The sequence below is a fragment of the Triturus cristatus genome, chromosome 12 (genome assembly GCF_964204655.1).
Source record: "Triturus cristatus chromosome 12, aTriCri1.1, whole genome shotgun sequence".
NCBI classification, from domain to species: Eukaryota; Metazoa; Chordata; class Amphibia; order Caudata; family Salamandridae; genus Triturus; species Triturus cristatus.
In genome coordinates, this window is record NC_140595.1 from 65600025 (window position 1) to 65625244 (window position 25220).

The window sequence follows — 25220 nt, forward strand, 5'->3', positions numbered from 1 at the left end:
GGTCGTCCCTATCCACATCAGACAGGCAGGGCAGAGCTATGTCTCGCAGGAGATCAAGCGAGTCCTCGGTCGGCCTATCCGATGCTGAGGCATAAACCATACTGAAATAATCCGAAAAACACTGTACTATCCCCTCAGGGTCAACAACTACCTCTCCCCCCTCTCTCGTCAGTTCCGGGACCGCTCTATTAACCCGTTCTTTTTTGTCCAGCCAAGCTAGGAGCTTCCCGGCCTTATCCCCAACATCGTACAAGCGGCCCTGCTGTTCCCTACTGAGGGTCTTGGCGGCATTCGTCACCAGGTCCTTATATTCGGCTTGCTTCAGGCTCAGCTCATGCAGTGAGGCCTCTGTAACCTCCTCCTCCAGGGCCACCTCTAAAGCCGCGATCTCCTCCTCAACCTGCATAACCTCGCCATCTCTCCGCCGCTTGGCCGCCACTACCAGGGAGAGGGCCTCTCCCCTCAGCACAGTCTTAAATGCTTCCCACAACGACACGGCCGAGTCAACAGACCCCTGGTTGTCCTTAAAAAAGTGATCAACTGTCTTCAACAGCGAACTGCGCATCTTGGGGTCCCGAAAGTACCAGGGGTTAATAGGAGCAACCCTGCCCCCTCCCTCGCGCCCGACATCCAGCCGGACCCACACTGGCGAATGATCCGATATGCCCCGCGCCATGTGCCTGGCCTCAGATACCAATGAGGCATGCGCAGCCAGGGTGAGCAGGTAATCTATCCTAGAGAGGCTACCATGCGCCCCGGAGTGGAAGGTGTATTGACTCTGTGTGGGGTGCCGGAGCCTCCAGCAGTCTACCAGGCCGAGTGTGTCTAAGAAGTCTGGAAGCCACTTCTGAGCCCCCCCGGTATCCCTGGGCGGGTACCTATCCAGCAGCCCAGAGCCGACAGCATTGAAATCGCCCCCCACCACCAACATACCCTCCGGGAGGTCCAACAAGGCCCTACCCAGATCTGTGAACGTGGAGGCCTGCAGGGCAGGAGGGACATAGACCGAAACCAAAACCAAAGTTCTTCCTTCCCACCTCCCCGCCACCGCCACAAACCTCCCCCTATCATCAACAATGGTGGAGTTCACCTCAAACGGTAGTGAAGCTCTAACTAGGATGCCCACACCCCTGGATCCAGAGGAGAATCCCGAGTGAGCTATGAATTTGTAACCTTTCCTATTAAGAGCATGGCAAGTATTACCTATAAGGTGTGTCTCCTGCAGTAGGACGACATCCGGCAAAGACCGTTTCAAGAACTGCAGGACTATCCCCCGCTTAATGCGATCCCCCAAACCATTAACATTCCAGCTAAGAACATTTATACCCCTACCCCCCATCCCCACACCACAAGAGACCCACCCCACACCCGAGGAGCCACCATGGAAAAATCCTGACAATGATTACTGCGCCTTGCAAAAACAAACCCCCCAACAACAAACCCAAAATCCCAACTATCCCCCCCACCCTGCACCCCTGCTGCAGCTTACAAAGCCCCCCCAACTTGCAGTGTGCCTGTCGCCCTACCAATACCCAAATCTACAAAAAGTACCCTGAGGGAGGAAAGAGCTCCCCTCGTCCTCCCGCAACCCTCCGTATTGTACTGCAATCAGTTCAAGTCATCATCCGGAACCAAATCAAGTCAATCCGGCTCCAAAGGCATCAACCCTGCCCATCCCGGCCACTGTCCGCGTCTGTGGCGGCATCCTCACCAGTCTGTCGTCGGGGCAAAGCGTCCAGCCATTCACCGGCCATAGCAGGCGACTCAAAGAAGAAAGTTCGGTCTTCATACACCACCCGTAATCTGGCAGGGAAAAGCATGGCATACTTCAGGTCCCTCTCCCGAAGCCGTCTCTTCACCCCCAGAAAGCTCAGCCTTTGCTTTTGCACCAGCTGGGTGAAGTCAGGATAGAAACTCACCGACGCGTTCTGAAAAGGGACCGGGCCCGTCACCCGAGATGCTTGCAGGATAGCGTCGCGATCTCGGAAGTGAAAGAGCCTGGCAACAATCGGTCTCGGTGGAGCTCCCACCTTGGGCCTCCCACCCGGCACTCTGTGGGCTCGCTCAACTGCGAAGAACTTCCCAAGGCCCCCAGGCTTCAGATGGTTAAGCACCAAGTCCTCCACGAGAAGGTCCACAGAAACCTCGTCCGAGGACTCCGGGACCCCGATAATGCGCACATTGTTGCGCCTGGCCCAGCTCTCAAAGTCCTCGAAGCCGACGGGCGGAGAGGTCACTCTCGGCCCGCAGCCTACGAACCTCAGTCTGAAGATCCGAGACATCGTCAGCGAGGCCCATGGTCTTGAGATCAAGGGTTTTTACCCGTTCATTAGTTTTGCCCAAGTCCGCGCGGATCAGGTTAACGTCCACCAAGATGGTATCCACTTTGTGCGCCAGGGCATCAAACTGTCTCCCAATCGAGGCCTGCATCCCTTCGAGCGCGCCCATGACGTCCTGCAACGAGAGCTCCGAGGCCGGGGGTGAGGCAGTCTTCTGTCCATCCAGCGACTGGCTCGATCCACCGGGCGACCCCTTCTGCTGGGCATACCGATCCATGTTATTGGCTTGAGTATAAACACCCCGCCTGGTAGCCTTGGGTTTCAGACGATCCACCTCTGCTTTACCCGACATGTCTGTTTCCAAGCAGTCCGGTGCCAAAAGACGGCCCTCTCTCAGGTAGAGAGAGCAGGAGAAGTCAGATCTGCAATAGCCCGCCTGGGTAGGGCGCAGAGCGTCCAGAGGATAATAAAGCAGCCGAAAGCACTCCCAGGCCAAGGCAGACAAAGGACGAGAAAGTGAAAGTGAAAGGACGGGATCTTCCGTCCGACAGTTCACACCTCGCCTGGCCGCTGTTGTTCAATTAGAGGTCGGGCATCCTGCCAACGCCAGCCCCTGGCATCCCTCGGAGACAGGCCTCAATCTTCCGCCATGCACAACTCCGGTTCCCGGTGGGCGATCCGAACTCGGGCGGCATCAATCGCCTCCATAACGAGTCATCTGCAAGATGCCGTGCATATAATACAGGATTGAAGACAGGATAGTCGACGGAGGGCGCGTGGGTCTCGGGAGCTCAAAGCTCACGCGGCCATCTTGGTCCGGCGCTAGGCTCCTCCCAATGTTTATTAATTTGAAGTTGCGCTAATTTTATAAGAAATAGTATCGTTCTATAGAATTTATAATAGAACATATGACTAAGCAGACTTAAAATGTTATTGCCATATTGCTATTCATGCAGAAATATGAATTAACATTATTTTTGTTTTCGCCTCTGTTCTCAATTGATTGTATAACTTTATTGAGGTATAATTTTTGGTAAACATAACAAAATGCCTTTACCGTTCCAAGATGGCCGCCAAACCGCCAACCAGGAGTACATGCAAACTGTTGTCCTCTCTTTATGTTATTTTACGCCAGACTTGTGCGTGGTGCCGATGCCTCTTTTCTTTTGTGGTGAATGTATTTAACTGTTGAATTCAAACAGATACTTACCCGTGACCAAGACGATATGTTCGTCGAAACGCGTTGGGTAAACTTTTTGGCTTAAAGCACATTAAATCTTCGTGATTGAATTTTGGAAATGCTGTGTCTTTCTTGGGGAGGAGTGCATTCGTGTATGGTATACACATGGTGAGACGTTTATATATATATATATATATATATATATATATATATATATATATATTCACTGAAAAAACCATAGGTTTCACACACGTTATAGTTAGGAATTAGCATTTAAAAAACCTTGCAAATTCACTGAAAAAACCATAGGTTTCACACATGTTATAGTTAGCTGGACATTTTACTGATAAAAAACCAATGAAATTCCCCCGTTATAGTTACTGTAGGCAACTATAACACACGCGACCGTAATCCTCTGCTGATGCTAATACTGTATTTAGACACTTATTTGCCCATGTCTTCTTCCATTAAATTTTAGCTATACATATATTACAAATATTTTTTTTTCATAAAGACACATATGTCATCAGCAGAGGATTACAGTCGCGTGAGTTATAGTTGCCTACAGTAACTATAACGGGGGAATTTCATTGGTTTTTTATCAGTAAAATGTCCAGCTAACTATAACATGTGTGAAACCTATGGTTTTTTCAGTGAATTTGCAAGGTTTTTTAAATGCTAATTCCTAACTATAACGTGTGTGAAACCTATGGTTTTTTCAGTGAATTTGTACGGTTTTTTAAATGCTAAGTTACTTTACGCCATTTGTGGCGTGCGCGCCCACTTAACGCAGTTCGTTCCGTGCGCGCACGGTGCGCTTCGCGCACCGTGCGCGCACAGTGAGCACGCGGTGCGCTTCACGCACCGCGTGCCCACGTTACACTAGATGGGCCATGAATGCACGATGCGCTTCGCGCACCGTGCGCACATGGAGGACATATGATGAGCATCGTTGTGACAGGTAAAATATATGTTTTGTTTTGCTGTAATAAGCCATGCACAAATGTTGCCCTTCGGGCCCCATTTGTAAACGGGGTGGGGAGAATGTGGATATTTTTTTTTTTATTATTATTTATTACCGTACGCGTACGGTAAGCGCAATCGGCGAAATTTTCGAAAAAATTAAAATTGCCTTTTTTCACTTGGGGGATCGTTGGGGACTCCCTCGACATGGCTAGGTGCTTGGGAGCTGTCTAATCAGCCCCTTTACATGTTTTTGCACTTTGTTTTTCAACCCCCTGTCAGAGTGCGAGAGAGAAAATGGCGGCCGCCGCTTCCTGGTTTCGACCGATTCGAATGTTTACTAAGATCTAACGGCCAATCAGAATCGCGCTCGCGCACGTCACCGTACGCGTACGGTAAGCGCACCGTAAGCGCACCGTAAGCTGGCTCAGATGTATATATTGATTTAAAGGCTATTTTCTCAGAATCTACTGAACAGATTTACACCAAACCTACAAAAGGCACTTCCTTGACTTGAGGACTACCTCTCTGCCAAATTTCATTTAAATTTCTGTGTGCTGCAGAATCAAGCACACATAGACAAAGGAAAAAGTAGGAGAAATAAAAGTATCTCTCCTCGTTTCACAATTCTAATGCCTGCTCTTGCATGGCGTTAGTTTTTGGCGCTGCCTCAGATTTACACCTCCTTGTATATATGGGGCAGGGTCAAAAAGCAATGGGTATTGTGATGGAACGCCCACAGCAACACCCATTGCACGCCTCTTTCACGCAAATACCTGCGTGAAAGGGTAGTATATTTACAAAGCGGTGTTAAGCCACAAAATGTGGCTTAACGCCACTTTGTAAATATGGTGCAGGGCATGGTGCCACCGGAGCGCCCAAAAAGTGACATTCCTGTGGCGGTAGGGGCTTGTACATATGTACATATGCCCCCCTCCCAAGTTCATGCTGAGCACACTTGCAGACTAACTCCTCGCAGATCAGGGAAAACTAAGACCCACTAAGGCTGTCAATTCAAAGGTTCCCAAGAGATAAAGGGATATCTAAGAAGTATTCTCAGAGGTTGTCATGCCCAGTATGTATGTAAGATATGTTTCTATGAACGTTCTGTGAGAATGCCAATTAAATATCTGTCTATTTGTGTAAGTAAACGTATAATAACAAATTACATAACACACAATATCAACTGAATTTTTGGGCACTTTGTAATTGTTGAGTGGTACCCAGTGGAAGCCATTTCCTCATCCTTATAATAAGAAAATATTGAGATTTGAACTAAAGTCTGCAAGTCTTCAAACGTATGCCTTAAAGCTTGAAGCAGCTGCATTGCTCATTCAGTTTTTTTTTATCCAGGTTAAAACGAGTGACGTGCTGTAACAAAATGCTATTTGCAGGACGAACAGAAGCCCACTGAGCTATCTTGTTTAACCCACAAATCCGTCTAAGCTGCCCATCACATGCTATGACCTGAGGCAGGTTCATTATTCCTAACGACTATTTCATGAAGTTTTAAACACTTGACCGGAAATAGCACATATATTGTTCAAGCAAGTGCAATATTCAGCATCAGTATCCTTCTACTATTTTACTACAAAGCTGCTTGGATGCACATAGATCTCCGCTGCAGGTGCCTTAACCCCAGTGTTTAAATGGGCGGGTCCTGCCAGAGCTCAGCACCAGCAAAGCAGACAGACTCCTACTGGGTGTCTTTTTCTGCCCTCCATGACGTCCAAGCAGAAGGACTAAATTCTCTAGCAGGACCAGGGCCAGCAGAAGGACTGGGGATCAGCTAGAACATCCAGGACCTCGCGGCCCTGGAGGTAAAGCATAGCCGGGCCTGGAGGAACAAGAGGATCGAGATACGAAGGACTAGACCCAGCAAGACCAGGGCTAGGAGGGTCATAACCAGGAAGATCAAAAGGACCAGGCCTGGAGGTCCAAGACCAGGGTACCAAGGCATAAGGCACCAGGACAACCTAGAGTAGAGGGGCGAGAACTAGGGAAATAAGGTGACCAGGAAGAGGATCGGGTCAGGAAGAAATAGGAGAACCAGGACCTGGACGACCAAGACAAGGTCTCGGACCATGAGAACCAACACCAGGAGGCCAGACTCAGGAGGACCCAGAAGAACAGGAATGGAACCAGGCCTATAAAGGCAAAGAACAAGACCAGGGTCAGCAAGATCCAGGCTGCTGACTGCAAGTTGTTAAGCCTCCTGCATACAACTTTTAAACATTGTTTCCTGTACCGTGATAAACAAACAAAGTCATTAAGTACTTTTAACGACAATAATTTGATGATGGATGCGAATGACTTATTTCCCTGTATACCCTTGCCCCAAAAACTAGAAATGTGTGCTAATATGAAGGTCAGCACCAGAACCTGACATGCTGCCCGTGGAAGAGGTTACTTGCAGTACAATAGAGCAACAAAGGTCACATCCCAACCACAAACTAGGGGGAAAAAACAGCAGGAAAATAACTCAACCGGAATACTCATTTAGGGGTATCATTTTCCCACAAAACGACTTTTGGCCAATAGTTCTGTTACGATAAAAATAAAATTGTAGCACACGTCTCCCACTGGCAAAAGTAGGTGAGGATGGATAACTTGGCAACCTTTGCAGACTTGCTGAAGTGAGCAGTTTGCCAATTTCAAAGGCAAAGTTTTAAACTTGGCATAGTTGGAATTCTCTTCTACTATAATATGCAAGTTTGTGTTGCATGGATGTCAACGTGGTCTTTATGTGACCCAGCAACCTTATTCATTGAAGTATTCATTGGTCTTGCAATGGTTTAGCCTGTGATTTGGAAAAGTGGAGACTTTGCAGCTACAAAATTAAAGGTCACATTCTACCAAATGAACAAGTTGCTTACCTTCGGTAACGCCTTATCTGGTAGAGACTCTATCTAGCTACAGATCCCTTACCTTAGAATTATCTCTAGGCATCAGACTGGATCCTGAAACTTTTTCATGAGCAGTACCCCTGCACGCCTATAGGTGGTGTCAATCGGCTCCGCGTGGCATCGTCCACGTCGGAAGTGACGTGCACGGTGCCTATATAGGCGCCACCCCAGCACAATGGTGTCAGGGTCTTTTGTGACTTTCAACGCTAGGAGCGCAGAGCCACGAAATACACTGCCCACTGGTATTGAAAAATAGGAAAAGCTCTGCCTATAGAAGTCCATTGTCAGAATGGGGGGATGGGTGGCTCAGTAAGGAATCTGCGGCTAGATAGAGTCTCTACCAGTTAAGGCATTACTGAAGGTAAGTAACTTGTCCACCTGATAGGGACTTCTAGCCGCAGATTCTTTACCTTAGAATATATACCCAAGCAATATATCCCAGTAGGTGGGTCTGCGAAACTGAGTCACACTAGAAAGTCCCGCATGACCAAATGAGCAAAGTGCCCGTCCCGAAGGACCTGACTGTCCAGGCAGTAATGCTTCGTTAATGTACGTTGAGAAGCCCACATTGCTGCCTAGTAGATATCCAGAACCAGAACTCTGCATGCTAACGCATTGATGGCAGCCTTAGCTTTGGTGAGATGAGTGAGCAAACTGGCATGGGTTGCTTTTTGGTCAATGCGTAGCAGATCTTAATGCAGAGCATGATCCATCGGTAGAGGGTCTGCTTCTTCACGGCCTTTCCCTTCTTCACTCTGACGTACTCCATGAAGAGTTGGTCGTCCACCTGTATCTCTCTCATGCAGTCTAGGAAGAACAACAATGCTCTTTTTGGGTTCAGGTAGTGAAGACGCTCCTCCTCCTTACTGGGATGTGGCAGAAAGGAAGCGCTAGTGTGAAGAACCAGCTTGTCTGGGTAGATGTTCAGGAAAAGAGGCTTGGATGACAAAGCCTAAAGCTCACTGGCCCTCTGGGTAGGAGAGGAAGGCCATCTTGATGGTAATGAGCCTGAGAGGACAATTGTGCAATAGCTCAAAAGAAGCGTGCATCAGAAATATCAAGACCAGATTATGGTCCCACTTGCCCTGATGAAGGGCGAAGCTGGAAACAAGTGTTGCAAACCTTTCAAGAACCTATGTAAAACAGGGAATTTGCACAGGAATGGCTGATCAGACAACCGCAGAATGGTTGAAATGGCAGAAAGATAGCTCTTTATGGTGCCCAGACCAGACCCCTACTGGGCATGAGAAAGGATAAAAGGGACCTGAGAGAGGGAGGCAGAAAGAAGGTCAACCTGTTTCTCTGCACACCATGCAACAAACTTGCCCCAGTGGTAGGCATATACTGTGTTGGTGGAGGAACGCCTGGCTGCCAAGGTAACACTGCAGACTTCAGGCGGAAGATCAAAAGCTGTCAACTGTCCCTGCTCAATCTCCACGCATGAAGGCAGAGCGTTGACAGGTTTGGATGGAGAACCCTCCCCTTCTGCTGTGACAGAAGATCCTCCCGAAGAGGCAGCCTGATCGGAGGACCAATGCCATGCTCAACAGCTCAAGATGCCAAATTCTCTGAGCCCAGTCCGGAGCCACAAGGATAATTTGGGCCTGGTTGTTCTTGATCTTGAGAACTCTTGGGCAGTAGTGGTATGGGTGGAAAGGCATACAGGAGGCCTGGGCTGCACTCGAGATGAAAAGCGTATCTGAGCAAGAACCGTCTTGGAAACTCCAGCGAGTAAAACTGTGACATTGTGCATTCTCTGTGGTGGCAAACAGATCTAACCAAGGTTCTCCCCACTGCTGAAAGAAACCTTGCACCACCTCCGGATGTAGACACCATTCGTATCATCGACTGAGTTCATCTGCCCTAGCATTCAGTGCGCCTACCACGTGTTGAACCACCAAGGAAATTCCCTTACGTTACAGCCATGTGTAGAGACGCAGGGCCTCTTGACAGAGGGTCCACAACCCCAACCTGCACTGTTTGTTGATATACAACATGGCAGTGGTGTTGTACGTGAAAAGCTGCATTAGCCTGACCATAATGGAGGGCCGGAAGGTATAAGACAAAAAGCAATAGACAGTGGACCAACAAAGGTGCCGCACAAACAACTGATACCTCCCAAACTAAGAATCTGTTGGATCAAATAGTTTAAATATGACAATGTGTGCACACATTGCAAACATCCTCTGTCGAAAGAGTGTCAACCTAGATTAGGTAAAATCTGAAAATAAAGCAAGGTGCACTACTTTTCCGAGTACAAATGTATGTATAAATATGTCCACAATAATCCGGTAATAATTGAAACTCTTCTCATTTTTGTTTCATTTATCAAAAAAGGGGTCAGCCAATGCGTTTCGTCCAAAAACATGTGGACTTCTTCAGGGCACAAAAGGGAATAAGAAATATCAGGTCCTCACAAAAAAGGATAAATTACTGAAGTCCATTCGTATAGGCCGTTGAAAATATAAAAGTTCCTCAGGATAGAATCCGTCCATTAATCCATGAGGCTTAAGGTGATAATCAAAAAGTTTTCAGAGTCTGTGTTCAATGTAGACTACGTTTGTGGAGCACAAAATATCTGCGCTTGTTCCTTAAAATTCAGAAAAGGGGAGGGGAAGAAATCTGCACCTAGTACAACACTGCATTGGGTGTGGAGCAAGTACAGACGTGGTGTTCGGGGTCAATTGACTTAGTCTACATTGACTATGGACTCTGAAATCTTTAGGATTATTGTTTTAAGCCTCATGGCTTTATGGACAGATTCCATCCTGTGGAACTTTTATGTTGCCAACAACCTATACGAATGGACTTCAGTAATTTATCCTTTTTTGTGAGGACCTGATATTTCTTATTCCATTTTGTGCTCTGAAGAAGTCCACATGTTTATGGACGAAACGCGTTGGAGGGCCGGAAGGCTTTTAATGCCAGCTGGATTGCCCGGAGCTCCAGTAGGTTGATGTGGAGTGCAGATTCCACCAGAGGCCTCTGCTCTCCACCTATCTAGGATGGCTGTCCTGTCCCAGGAGTTCCACATCTGTCACCACTGTTAGATCTGGTTGGGGAAGGGAGAGGGGTCTGCCTTTGACCTTATCGCGGGTATTTTAACCACTACTGCAGATCTTTTTTTGTTCCCTCCAAGATCTGGAACATGTCGGAGAGATTCCTCTGATGCTGCGCCCACTGGAACTTCAGGTCCCACTGTAGAGCTCTCATATGCTAGCAGGCATGTGTCAGAAGCAGGATGTACGAGGTCATGAGGCCCAGCAGTCTGATGAGTCAGACTCACCAAAATCCTGGATAGAGACTGAAACATTGGCATCATAGCCTGAATATCCTGGACTCACCATTCGGGAGGATAGGCCCGAAACTGCACCATGTCCAGAACAGCTCCAATGAAAGGGAGCATCTGAGAGGGAGTCAGGTGTGACTTCAGCATGTTGATAGTGAACCCCAGCAAGTGCAGGAGGTCCGCCTTAGTCTGGAGGTAGCACATAACTTCAACAGCCAGTCGTTGAGATATGGGAAGACTATCACCCCTGATCTCTGCATACGAGCTGCAACCATTGCCATCACCTTGGTGAACTCACGAGTGGCACTGGTAAGATGGAAAGGTGTGGTGCAGGGGCCAGGGCGGCTGACTCCGGGGCACGGGGCTCATGGTTCGATCCCCTGCACCGGCCGCAGCTCAGCCCAGCACCATGTGACTCTGGGCAATAGCTCGCTAAATCTCCCTGACGGCCTCCAGCACCTTGAAACCTTTAGGGGTAATTAGTTCATGCTTTACAAATACCGGGGTATTATTATTTACTGGTAAGGCCAAAAGGAAGCACGGCGAACTGAAAGTGCTTATGGCCCACCCTGAACCACAGGTATTGCCTGTAGGCTGGCAGGACAGGAATGTGGAAGTAGGAGTCCTGCAAGTCCATCACTACCATCCAGTCTCCAGGGTCCAGGGTCCAGGGCAGATAGGACTTGAGCGAGCGTAAGCATTTTGAACTTCTCCTTCTTGAGGAACAAATTGGGAGGGTACAGGTCTAGGATAGTACGATGGCCTCCAACCTTCTTGGGCACCAGAAAGTAGTGGGAATGAAAACCATGACCTACTTGTGGGGTCGGCACCCTCTCTATGGGCCCCTTGGCCAAGAGAGCCGTCACTTTTTGCAAGGAGAAATGGTCCTCCGTAAGCAAAGGGGAGGGAGTAGCCTCTTTGGACAATTAACCCAGCGGTCTGATATTATAGACCTCCAGTGGGTCAGGTGATGGCACATCCTGCCTCCCATTCAGTGCCCGTGATGGTAAGAGGGCAAACTAAAGGGATTTGGATGCTGTGGTTGCCGGAGGAGTGGTGGACTGGCCCAACCTCTGGCTGTCCGATTCAAGGGGTCTGTGGGTACCAGTTCCTCAGCCACGCAAAGGCTGAGAAGCTTGCACACTGTGGTGGTTGGGTGGGTAAAGACACAGCTGAAAACCCCTTTCCGTTGATGAGGGTTCACGGAAAGGCTCAAGGACCTGCCCATAGCCCTGCTGTCCTTGAAGAGCTCAGCGCTAAGTCCACCTTGTCTCCAAAGATGGGAGCCATCAAAGGGCATGCCCATATGTGAAGATTGGACATCTACTGAAAATCCAGTTGTTCTTAGCCAGGCGTGGTGCCATAAGGCCACCATTGATGAAATCACTCTGCCTAGCGAGTTGGAGGTATACATTCCACATCTGATTGTGAACTTAGCTGCATATCTCTCATCAGCAACAGCTTGAGAAAGTATGGCCCATGCCTCCTCCGGAACCATAGGCAGCACCTGTGCAGCCGAATCCCACAGCGCATGAGAGTAATGACCCAAAAGCATTGCGCTGTTCATGGACCGCAGTGCCAGGCTGGTGGAAGAAAGGTGTCCAGATGCCCAACCTCTTGGATTCTCTATCTGGTGGGGTGGTATGGAACGTGTCAGGATTTATACAGGAAGTAGAGGCTTGAACAATCAAGCTCTCTGGGGTAGGGTGTTGCGTGGGGAACTGGGGGTTCCCTGGTGCAGGACGATGGAATCCGGCAATTGTCCTGTTCACAGGAGCCCCAGTGCTGGGCTTGGACCAAGTCCCAAGCAGGACGTCCATGTGAGCTTTATTAAATGGGACTAGCGGTTCTGAGGGGTTCATTCCCAGCTGAAGCACCTCTGTCAGGGCGTTAACCTTGACTGCCGGTGAGGGCAGGCTAAGGTCCAGGACCTCAGAGGCCCTTCTCACCACCATAGCAAATGGCACCTTCTCCGCCATAACAGGTAGGGGGAGAAAGCATGCCAGTATCTGGGGAAGTGTGCAATCCACTGGCATCCGCCAAAACCTCACACCAGTCCATGATGTGATCTAGGGGCTAGTATTCATCAAAGTGCAGCGACCCCTCCCAATCCACCCCAAATCCTAGTCCATAGGAATAGAGCCCAGACACTGGCCTGGAAGGCATGGATCCAGTCGACGCTGGAGTCGGCTTCGGATGATGCCCCTCCTGCTATGTGTCAGAGTCAGGGAATAGAATGGAGGTGGCACAGACGTAGAGCGCCGGTATCGCCGGGTGCATCGGCATCTGGACCGACACTGGGGAAGGTCGAGATATTGCAGCCGGTGCCAGTCCGGATCCATCTGTGTACCCAAGGGGCCTGACTGGCACCAGGACAGAACGGTTGGCATGCCTTCGGGCCCTGCGGGTTTGGGAGGGGTCTCATACTGGTTCCCCACCGGCAGGTCCGCCCCAGCACCGGTCGGTCCCCAAATATGGGGTGCATGACCTCATAAAACTCTTGAAGATGGGCGGGGATAGCACTGGCTCCCAGAAACTAGGGAAGGTGCGGACTGGCACAGGTGAAGGCTCAATCGCAGAGCCACGCCTTGAATGAGAGCACTCCTTCATCTCGTATGCAGACAGAAACGGACGGGGTGAAGTCAAAGACGTCTTGGACTTTTTGTTGTTCTTTTCTTTGTGGGACTTACCCAAATGCCCGGATGACTTTGGTTGCGACGAGGATCTTGGGCTCCATGACCTTCCTCTTGACTTGGGCCGAGACCGACGCGGAGTCGCAAATCGAGCAGTAGGGGCCTTGAAGGATCGCTCCTTAAGGCCTTGGGGTGCATGGAGCTGCAATAGGCGCAGGTCTTTGTGTCGTGGTCCTGCTGCAGGCACCAGAGGCAAACAAGGTGGGGAGAGGAGTTGGCCTAACGGCTAGGGCGCTCGACCTGGGGAACTGGGTTTGAGTCTCGGTAATGACGCTGAACATCCTGTGATTCTGGGCAAATCACTTAATCTCCCCGTGCCTAATAAAAAAATGAATGTGTGTCCTCATGTAACGTAGCTGGTGCTATGTAAAGCGCTCTGATACCCGATTGGATTCGGGTCAAGTTTGCGCTACATAAAACTCTGTAAAAGAAAAAAAAGAAAAGTGCGGATTTGTCACTGACATCTGAATATGACTGGCACCGCAGGTCTTGAAGCCGGTCTTTCAAATGGACATACCTGCCACACCAGAAGATCACTCATAAAAGACTTTAACAAAAGTTGAAAAAAGGTCAGTCAAAAATTGACTGGGTGTAGCTCTCTCCGGATCAGCGCTGACTGGTGCGTATAGAAATGAACTGATGTCAGCACGCTGGGGTGGCACCTATATAGGCACCACACACGTCACTTCCGACGCGGATGATCCACGTGGAGCTGAACGATGACACCTACCGGAACGCTGGAGTACTGCTCATGAAAAAGTTTCCAGATCCAGGCTGACTCCTGGAAATAATTCTATGGTAAATAATCTGTGGCTAAAAGTCTCTATCAGATGACTATTGTAAGTCTGGAATGTGTTTCCAACTTGCAGGGTGCACTTTGCAATTCACTGAAATTCGGAAACAGGAGAAGGAGGAGTGTGCAAACTATGCTCGAATACATTGTGAAAATGGCTTACAACCTCAATTGTGGTAATAAATTATTGGTTGCAGATCGACACCCAATAGCGAGTGGTATCCATTTGCAAAGTGGAGGAGTTTGTTAAGGGATGCCATTCAAAAAATGGCTATTTTCTTTTTTTATCACTGTCTTTTTAAGGATCGTTTAATACATTTGACTAAAGTATTCAGTGCCGGATGAAGCAGTCATTTGCTTGTAAAATTCTCTCTAAAAATAAATTATTACATTTCTTGTATATGTATTGCAGAGAGCATCTTTATACCGTAGAACCCAAAAAGTAATTTAGAATAATCAGGATACAGCTGTGGATTAAGACAAGGTACTTAAGGAATGAGGGCAAAAGTATTAATTGTGGCTTTCAGTTATGTCTTGTGGACTCTAAAATTGTAGCAATGTGGTAATTGTGGTTTCCTTGCAGACACTTTGATAATGATCTTTTCCGGCCTACCAGTGGTCACTTCACTGATTTCTAAGTCATCAAGTTTGCCAGGTTCTCCAACCACTGACCCCATTGCAAGTAGGTCAACAACTACCTCTAAAGCCCTGATTACGAGTTGGGCGGTCAATTCCAACCCATGCGGAAACCCTTGTTTAAGCACGGGATCGAGTTACGAATTGTTAGGTATTTAATTCATTATTATCGGATGCATTAAATAACTCGACCATCGTTAAATTTCGGCACATCAAACATGCTGAAATGTAAGGGGGGAAAACCATAGGTATTGTATAATATAGATGATGGTGCGTAAAACACCAAAATTTGCATGCTATTTTCCAACAACTGGTAATAAGTGGTATTTATTGCTCTCGATAAATAACGTACCCCGTGGTATCTTTATTTATCATATATCAATACAATCTATACTCGTAATCATGGCCTTAAAGAGATCATTCTGACATCAAAGTTAAAACGGCCATAGTCCTAGGGAAAAAGATTTTCTTTTAATTGCTTCCAAAGAGGTTTGCAAGCCTCATAACCAATCTTCATCATATATATGAAAACTAGCAAAGAATTGACCCAATTCTACTTCTACTTCTTGAGTGGGGCTGAATACTTATTGACCCTCTTAAACTGTTGAATATTCATGAGCAGCCACGACATCTGGTAAACCGAGCATTCCATGCATATGTGCGAGGGGTGGGAAAAGTGTGAAACGTCAGCTCGTGTCCACCTTCCAACCTGTGCTTTCACACAGACTCCACAGACCCACCACCGATGGTCAGCCTTGTTTGTTGCCCCTATCACTTCTTGATGGACTCTACAGGAATGAGCGCTATTTACAAAAGTATAAGGGCATGGCGTCCTGAATTTGTGACTTGCCACGTTTGCTTGACTCCTTTGCCTTGATTCTTTGCTGGAGGCCTCCACGCCCGACCGTGACTTTGAGATACTGACTCCTTCCTGTGGACGGCATCTCCATCACTCCTTGGTCGCTTCTCAAGAGCATTCACGCTGACTGCATGGGCGTAATTCACTCTTTGACGCTTCTGAACTCACTCTTTACATAATTTACGTAAACTGACATGTGTAGTGCACGCAGGTGGGTCGCTCTCTGTTCACTACTCTACAGACACTACACTTTACGCTACACAAACACCCAACTAGGCTTGCATACATATTATGTGTATGTGTAATCCATACATCACGTCTATTTGAGGTGTTACTGTGGCATTATAAAGTAAGCTACACCCACAAACGTAAAAACTCTTAAGGCACACTTACTTCTCTCTAATCATCTGGTTGTCAGTCCTACTTAAAGGAGCACTTCCAACTGAATGGCGGACACAGGATGGGAAAACAAACTCTGGCCCCCGCAAGCCTGCAAGGAGAATGCTCCACAGCCGTCAAAGCCACCGAGTTTGTTTTACAGAAGTAAATCCTAGTTAATCGTTATTACATTGGCAACAGAAATTACGAGCTGCCCCGCATGGCAGATGTTCCAGTCGCGATATGACCAGAAGCAAAGCAGGATTAAGTCAGGAGTAAAGCAGGAACAAGTCTGGAGTAAGTCACACCTACCTATTTATGACCTGGCGTGATTAGTGCTCGACGCACGCATGATGAATGTGCCGGGCTCACCGACCCGACTGCCAGGCCGCAGGCTCGCGGCAGGGTTGTTATTTTAGCCTGCAGCGATTGGCTGCGGATTTGGCACGAGCCGGCGCAACGTGTTTTTCTAATGAGCGCGCGAGGTAGATGGCAGCCATCTTGTGTGGCGCACAGATCAGGCTCCTGGTCCAAGGAAAAGAAGGTCTGTCTGCCTCCTAGACTGCGTGTCATGGCCTGGCCGTCCAGGCAGCGAGGCCGCGCCGTTACTTACCTGCGCTCCCCTCCAAAAATGTGGCAATTCAGAGCAAGCGTGTACGGTAGCAGGTGATTTATGTGTGTGTGTGGGGGGGGGGGGGGTCTCTGCAAAACTACCAAGGATTGCCTTGTACGGGAGGAAAAAACCGGAGTGGGCAGCGGTCCCCCGTGGAGGGGTTTGGGCCTTGCCAGAGGGCAATTCATGACACGTTCTCACCAGCCCTTGAATCCTGATACCGTCCTGCTTGATGTCACCGAGGTGTGAAACCGGAGCCGATCCGGTAGGGAGGATCTCATGAAACGAATGTGCATGGCCTGCACGCGCGGGGAATCCGAATTATTACAGATCAAAAGGCTTTCAACTCATTTTTATGATCTTCGGAGAATGGGTCGAGGTATTTGGAACAGTGACCCGCAGGCTGCACAGAGATCGCTCCATAGATGCATAATATAATGATTAATGCGAATCAATCTATCTATCTATCTATCTATCTATCTATCTATCTATCTATCTATCTATCTATCTATCTATCTATCTATCTATCTATCTATCTATCTATCTATCTATCTATCTATCTATCTATCTCCGTCCGTCTGTCCGTCTACCTGTCTGTCTATCAATCTATCTCTAGCTGTGTCTGTCTCTGACGCCCTCAATCTGTCTCTCTCTATCTAGCTAACTATTTCTGTGCCAGAGAGAATAGTATGTTCATCCTAAAATGACCTGGCCCGAGCCGCCTCTCTACATTTACACGACCCCCAGTTGGGCCCCCAAGTGCTCAGTGAATTGGATTTTTCTCTCTGGGATATGGATGGACATATGGTGTTTACAAATGAGAGCTCCCTGCTCGGCAGGCATCAGACAGTCGGACAGACACACTGTCACCAGGGTTGGATTGGGATTAAAAATCGTCCCGGGCACGCAAAAAAACAGCGGCGTACATTTGAGGATTGCCTTTCTGCAATACACTGCTGCTTCGCCGAAGTATTTTGAAAAGGAGGGGGGGGGGGGGAGGATCTCTGACAGAGGCATGTTTTCTTAACTTCACTTAGCAAGAAAAAAAATGCCCGGATTAGTTCACACTAGTGAAACACACCTGAATACAAGTGAGGACACTTCTGCTCAGGCCCCCTGTCCCCGCTCAATCATTTTTATACAATGCTTGGCCGGCCCAGCGAGAGAAAGGGAGTGACACCTCTGTCCGTTGATAAAGGTGAGGTAATGGACGTCCATCTGCCTCCAGAAAGGCCACTCAGGCACCCACTGGGCCGCTGGCGGCATCCGAACAACACAGACACTGGCCAAATCGACCCCCTCAGGCTGCCCAAAAAAGCAGCCCACAGCTGGAACTCAGATACCGACCCCTCGGCCATTGCCCGGGTGCCTGCCTTAGCAATCCGACCCTGACTGCCACCTTCCGAGCTTCCGGCTTGGCACATGCAGAGGGCGGCACAGGTGTTCGCCACACGCACTCACTCTACTCTCCACTGGACAGCCTCAGGTACGGCACAGCTGTCCAGGCAAAGGCTCTTCTACAGGACCCAAGAACCAAGAAGTGAGTGTAAACTGCTTAGAAAATTCCACAAACCCAGGGTCTTTGAATGACAAAATAAGGATTTCAACCACAGCTTTAAAATGGCTGTGAATTACACCTAAAATCGTAAACGCTTTTGTGAATTTGTCTTAAGAGCGCTTATTTCTTTCCAGACAAACCCCACAAAAGCTGTTTGGTTGCCAAACAATCAGGTTGGGGGATGAAGAGATTCTCATTTGAGCTGTTCAGTAGCAAGGTAGGTACTTTGAACAAGGTACAGCATTGTGTAGAAAAAGTAGAAACATTTTGTAGGGACTAAGCGTGCAAAAAAGCTAAGGTAGTTTGACCTACTTAAGGACCCTGATGCATAGCTCAGATCTGGTGCAGGTAAAGAACTGCCCTCTAAGAACTAAGGTTCCTGATTTAGAGTTTGGTGGCAGGTATTTACCCCATCAGGGCGATGCAGTATATACCAGCCTGTCGCCCTGTGGCGCCCACCAAATGTTACGAAGCCCGCTGGCCAATCGGACATCTCTGATGCCGTCACAGCGGTTCCTATAATTGCATTTAAATTTTAATGGACAGCTCCGTCAACATGATGGAGCCATGCGGCAAACTTTCAATGTTTTCTTTATTTTCAAAAACAAAAACCCATATCGGGATTTTGTTTTTGAAAATAAAATTAAAAAACAATGACCTCATCGCCATGTAAGTTTTCTCCCATGGAGTAGGGGTTATTTTAAAGTTTTCACTGTCCCTTACCACCAGGTTCTACCTGGCAATGATGGACAGTGAAATTTCACAATTTATCCGCCCACTTTAAATAGGGTGGGTGGACAAATAGCTAAAGCTTACTTTGTCGGCCCGCCGGAGGTGTATGTCGGCCGGGGAGACGGGAGTAGTTTCCGCTGACGATATACTGAAGGTCGGCCCAAAATGAGGTGGACAGCACTTCAGTTTGGCGGATAGGGTTTCAATGCTTAAATCCTAACACTCAGGCTGCTAGGGTTCCCTTTCTCCATGTCATCAGTCTGGGTGTTATGTTTTTTCAACCCTGGTATTTTAATACCTTTGAAAATATGGTGCCCTGTTGACATGGAGCCTGCCCATGCCTATGTATCTATGTTGTCAACATTTGCTGTTGTGGGGCGCTCTGACTCAGATGCTCTGTATAGACTTGTTGTCTTTGCTGTGAACATTGACTGTTGTAAAGCGCTCTTCTACCTTCGGGTCTAGCTAGCGCTATATAAAACTCTCAAATAAATAAACAAATTTAAGGCCCCTCAAGAATGTTGTTCTGATACATTAATGGGTAGGCCTTGCCACAGCTGTTTTGCACCTATTCTGAGAGCATCTTCTAGATTCATATGATCCTTGTCTGCAAACAAAAATAAAAAATTCAACTACAGGAAAACGCAGCCGCAAAGCAACATTAGCTAAATCAATAGGTCTGACCTCAGCAAGCTTAGCAACTTTTCAATGCTATTTATTTATTTATTTATTTGCGAACCTATGCAATATGCAAAAACAATTGTCAAAAATATGAATAAAAATAAAGGAATGGTCTGGCCTCACAAGCACACAAGTCCCAGCACTGAAGTGCAATTCTTTTTAGGCAGATGTGCAAATGTAGTCAGGAAAAATGTGGTCACTGACAGTTCCAGACAGCCAATAGATAAAGGGCCAGATGTACGACATGCAAATTAGCGCAGCGCAAATTGCGAATCATTTGCGACTCGCAATTTGCGAGGCGCTACTTTGCATGTACAACTGTGTGTTTAACACTGTTTGCGATTCTAAATGGGGTCACAAATTGCGAGGCTCATGAATATTAATGAGCTTCTCGCAATTTGCGAGCCCATTGGGAATGACAGGCCCTCCAAGGGATGGTGGCCTGCTGCGCTCAGCAGACCACCATGTCTGGGACTGCTTTTAAATAAAGCAGTTTTTTTTAGGTCTCGCTGAGTCAGCGCGCATGCGCTGCACGGAGAGACTTTAGTAAGGGCTTTAAAAAATGCTACCGCCGGCTACAGCTTGCAGTGCATTTGCGCGCGCTTCAGCAGAGGCGCCATATGGCATGATTACTGCTGCGCACGCACCACTCGCGCACATGCACTGCAAGCTGTGGCCGGCGGTAGCATTTTTAGCTTGCTAATCGCGGCACTGGTGCTTTACTTTTAACATTAAAAGTAAAGCGCTGGTGCCGCGATTATAGCAAAAGTAAAGAAATAGAATCAAACATCTATTTCTTTACTTTTGCTATAATCGCGGCACCCGCGCTTTACTTTTAATGTTAAAAGTAAAGCGCCGGTGCCACGATTATAGCAAAAGTAAAGAAATAGAAACAAACATCTATTTCTTTACTTTTGCTATAATCGTGGCACCCGCGCTTTTACTTTTAATGTTAAGAGTAAAGCACTGGTGCCGCGATTAGAAAGAAACAAGCATTGGCATAGCCAATAGGTCTCGCTTTTGGGACCTTATAAGTGTTTAGCCATGTAACAGTTGCATAACTAAATACTTATAAGGTCCCAAAAGCGAGACCTATTGGCTATGCCAATGCTTGTTTTTAAATGCAGCCCGTTTTCCTTAAAGGAAAATGGGATGCATTAAAAAAAAAATTCAACGTTTTTGTTTCATTTTTTAAGGGCAGGTAATGGTCCCTAGGACCACTGCCTGCCCTTAAAAAATATTTTTAGAGACAGTCACAAAGTGGAAGGGGTCCCCTTCCAAATTGCGACTGCATTATCACCCTCTTGAAGAGGGTGGTAATTTACGAGTGTTTTGCTACTGCAATTGCAGTCACAAAACATTCATACATTGCTTTGCGGACACTATTAGGAAGGGAACGCCCCTTCCTAATAGCGAGTCGCAAATAAATTGCAACTCGCTATTTAGGAATTGTACATGGCCCTGGGCCACTTTGCATGCATAAACGGGTCGCAAACCCGTTTGCCACATGCAATTTAGGGTCGTACATCTGGCCCAAAGTACTTGATTGCCCTGTTGCTGGAGAGGCAGGAAGTAAACTGTACACAACACTTGAACAAATCCATGGCAAATAGGGGCTGGTCGAAACTAAACCTGTATGTATGTATATGAGTATGCATTTTTATCATGAATATTTTGGAAAACATGAGGCCTAGGGATCTTGAACTTTTAACCCACTCCCTTAGTCCCTCAGCAGCATCCCTTTTGCTGTTGACTGCCTATGAGGTAGCCAAAGAGTGAAAATAACAGGGTTTTTAATACCCCTTTATTTTCTGCCCCTAAAGCTGCCTTAACAAAACCTGGAGTAGGTGGTGGCAGGAGCAGTGCTCAGGGTACCAAAAGCAAACCAGTGGTATCAGCTTCTACCCCAGGTTACAAATAATTGAGGGGTAGGTTGCATTCATCTATATCTGAGGAAATTGATAAGTAAAAATGTTGGCTGGCCCATACAGTACAAAAAAAGGTGCATGGCATAGCAATTCTCTACAAATGAAACCGGATGGTCGCCCCTCACACTAGATTTCCATTACTGAAGACAACATCAGTTTTGAGTGAGTCGTAAGTTTTATACATAGTTTTTCTGCATTTAAAATTGTTGGTTTCATCCCAACCTTTATGGAAAATCTCTCTTGGATCCCCTTGTTCCTTAGTTGAATCTTAATAAAGCGCCCAACCCCCTCCACCATTTTGCTTTATCTCAGTTATTTCTTCTCTGCTCAGCGAGGGTGTAACATAAGCCCGGGCAGCAGAGCCGGACTGGGAACCCAAAGAAACCCGAGCAAATTTTGTCAGGCCAGCCCCCATATGGTGTGTAGTGAGCGCGACTGATTACTACAAGGGGGTGGAGGGGATCTCCCTCCAATAAAATGTAAAAAAAATAGCAATAACAGTGCATTGTACAACACATTTTTCATCATATATTCAAATGTATCAGCTTTTAATGCATATTAAATGATAACCTTACAGTGCACCAGCGCGCCTTTCATACCAGTGTAGGGTGTCGAGGACTTTACATTGCACACACATACAGGGACAATGAATCAAGCATGTGTAAATCAGTGAATAAAAAATAAATGCTACATACGACAAAAAGGAATACATGTTGTAGGATTCACATGTCACTCATACTGGTAGGCGTGTTTTTAAGAGCGCTTGGCCTGCAGATGCACAAACTCAGGAGTCAAAACGTGCACAGTGGTTGTGGTATGGATTTACTAATTGGAATGTGTTGATACCTAAACAACCCATTTTAGCAACATTAGAATCATTAAACACTAGGGAAAACACATAACTTTCGAACCTGTGCCATGCAGTTTGCATGAAGGTCTTTGGTGGCAGTTCATAGCTCACTGTGCTATGTTAGGATTGTAACTTACGAACTGGTAGTAACAAAAGAATCTCTGTGAGTCAAAACTGCCAATAGACAAACCTCATATCTTTCTCCAGCAAGAAAATAACTCAACAGAGATATCAATTCTAGACACTTTTATTGTTGCCTGAAAACTGCTGGATACACAAGGAACTCTGCAGCCCGAGTGAGAGGTGAATGATTAAGCTGCCCGGGCCTGCTTATTTTGTTACTGGGGGCCGATATTGAAGCACTGCTGCAAAACCAACCCCCGGTGACAAAACCAGCCCCTACACCTCCAGTCTCCATGGGAAATCCTTAGTGCAGCTCAGGGTGGGGGGGGGGCAACCTTTCAGATGTCCACACCCTCTTCAAGAGGGCCCCATTCAGCCCAAGAATATCTGTGAGATATGGGCGACTCGGGGGCCCCTCATCACATTCTGCATGGGGTCCCATTACTTTGTGTTATGCCAGTGCCTCTTAGCGACTACGTCCATCTCCTCATTGCTTCACATGTAGTTTTTTGGCACTATATAACTTCCAATGAATACACACGTGGACATTCATCTACAAAAGAATTGCCTTCCCCCCCCCCCCCCCTCCCATCACCCTCAGAGAAGCTTTCATTCAATGTGTTGTGCAGCCTTTTCTTTGTAGGTGGTTAAATGGAATACATATTCTAAAATATTGTTTACACTGAAAAAAGGATGCAAATTTTGTTTTCTCAGTGTTATCCGTGCCCTAAATAGGGAACGGGTGAAACCAGAGTTTCGGTACCAGAACATAAATTTGAAAAAAGGAGGAACCACTATGTCGACTCAGTTTCTTTATTGAAGGGATATAGAAATGGGGCCAACTCAACCTGTGTTGCTTTTCTTGACTTCAAAAAACTTTTACAAAATCAAATATATCTCACTGGCTGCCACAGTCTGTATGAATAAGTCAGAAATCGTACCTTTGCAAGAGCCTGCCTTTCTCCACGGTGAGTGTGGATAGGAGATTAAAGTCTCCCTCGTCCCATATGGGTGATGAGGAGTTTTGAGTAGACGAAAGAATCTCACCGAATGTCTCCAGCAGAAATACAAATAAACTGTGAGTCTTTTTATCTTCTTAAGGGCAGCAGGAGGCGAGTCAGCAACCCTGTAACCCGGCGTCGTCGAGTGAGGTTCAGTTCCCAGAGCCGAGGGTGTCTTAGAACATTGCGACCTATTTCCTTACTGCATGGGGTGTGGGGGGAGGCGACCTTGCATGTCTTGGGGAGGCGGGGGCGGAGCGAGACGTTTGAGATACACGTCTGCCAGTCAACATGTGAAAAAAAACGAACGTTCACTTAGGCAAGGAAAGGCTTAGAACGTCATAAAACCAGTGGTCTTCAACACCGTAGCCCCAGCAAAGGCTGCAACTTTACTCGAGGTTTATAGGCCCGGGCGAAATTCCCATTACGCCGACGTAATGTGTGGCAATTTCGCTGCCGTGCAGTGCACTTGTTATATTAAAATCCTGAAATTATGCTGTTATGCTTTGCCGCATAAAGGCGTGCAGTTTATGGTAAAAAATGTAATGCATACACGCGAGATCACCGCAAACGAGCACAGCTTGAGCAGCTACTGTTATACTTGTTTTTTGTTTTTTTTAAACATATTTTATTGGGTTTCGGTGGTACCACCCGGGCTGCAGCCCAGCTTATACATAATGAGACATCGGATAAATCAAGTGCCAGATTTCGTAAATACTTGTGGTTTTTTAAAAACTTTTTTTAAAGTGGGAAATGCGTCCGCGTCCAAAATGGGTGCGAGGATCATTTCCAGCTACAGTATAGTGTTATATGCTGGTTTTCCAGTTCACATCATTATTTGTAATTTTGCAGAATTCCCCAGAAATTTCGCGTAATTGCACACATGCAAATGTTGCTCATTTCTCTATGCAATTAGGAATATGTTTGAACCAATAAACTCAGCAAACTCTTTTTGTCTGAAGGCAATAAGCATGGCACACCACAGCAGAGTAGGTGGGTTAACTAACTTTGGGGACATTTGAAGCTTTGCAGACAAAGGCTATACCAGCTTCCCGAATCACTTTAAATGCTTTTAAGATGATAGTAAACACACTAGTGAAACAGGTATTAGAAGCCATGGATTGTGCAGACTTTGAGTTGGAGAAGCGTTCAGATTATGTTATTAGTTTCTAATTAGCTCCGGCAAAGAGCATTACCGTTACGCACCACTCTCAAACCCCATCCAGGCGGCGAATCTCCCCTCCCCGCTTCCCCCCTCGTACCGTCCTTGTCCTTGGCCCGGGGGGGGGATTTGTGACTCCACTGGACCCTGTGTCCCCCTTTTATCCCCCCCCCTGGCCCCTGTGCTCGCCCCCTGATTGGGGGGGGCTTGCTCGCGCCATCGGGGGCCAATCCTGGCCCCCGTCGGCCTAGCCCTTATGTAAATGCGGGACGGGGATGGCCGGGGGAGGGGCGCCGCCCCCGGACGGCGTTTTGCCCGGGCCTCTAATGGGTCCGGCTTTGCCTACCCGGCCCGGGTTCTAAGGCCATTAGGCACTAGATATTTAGACTTTAGTTTCTTTTGTTACCCATTGGTGTATTCAGAGGAAATGTGTCAACTATTGGTAATAACGGAAAACATCCTTTACAACGACCGCGTTACAACTCAGTCCATTACCCTGCATTTTTCACTCCGTAAAAACTTTTACTATGCAGAGCTTTACACCGCAAACCATTACAACGCATCCCCTATTACAACTCCCTGGTCGAGTTAGAATA

The 25220-nt window shown here is 47.3% G+C and overlaps 1 protein-coding gene across 1 annotated transcript in view; it reads right to left on the minus strand.

Moving 5' to 3' along the window:
• Positions 1–23655, minus strand: part of ZAP70 (zeta chain of T cell receptor associated protein kinase 70) — a 125801-nt gene extending 102146 nt beyond the window's left edge. The window contains exon 1 of the mRNA XM_085637785.1: positions 23403–23655. The gene's annotated coding sequence lies outside the window, so the exon portion shown is untranslated. The remainder of the gene's footprint in view (positions 1–23402) is intronic.
• Positions 23656–25220: the final 1565 nt, after the last annotated feature.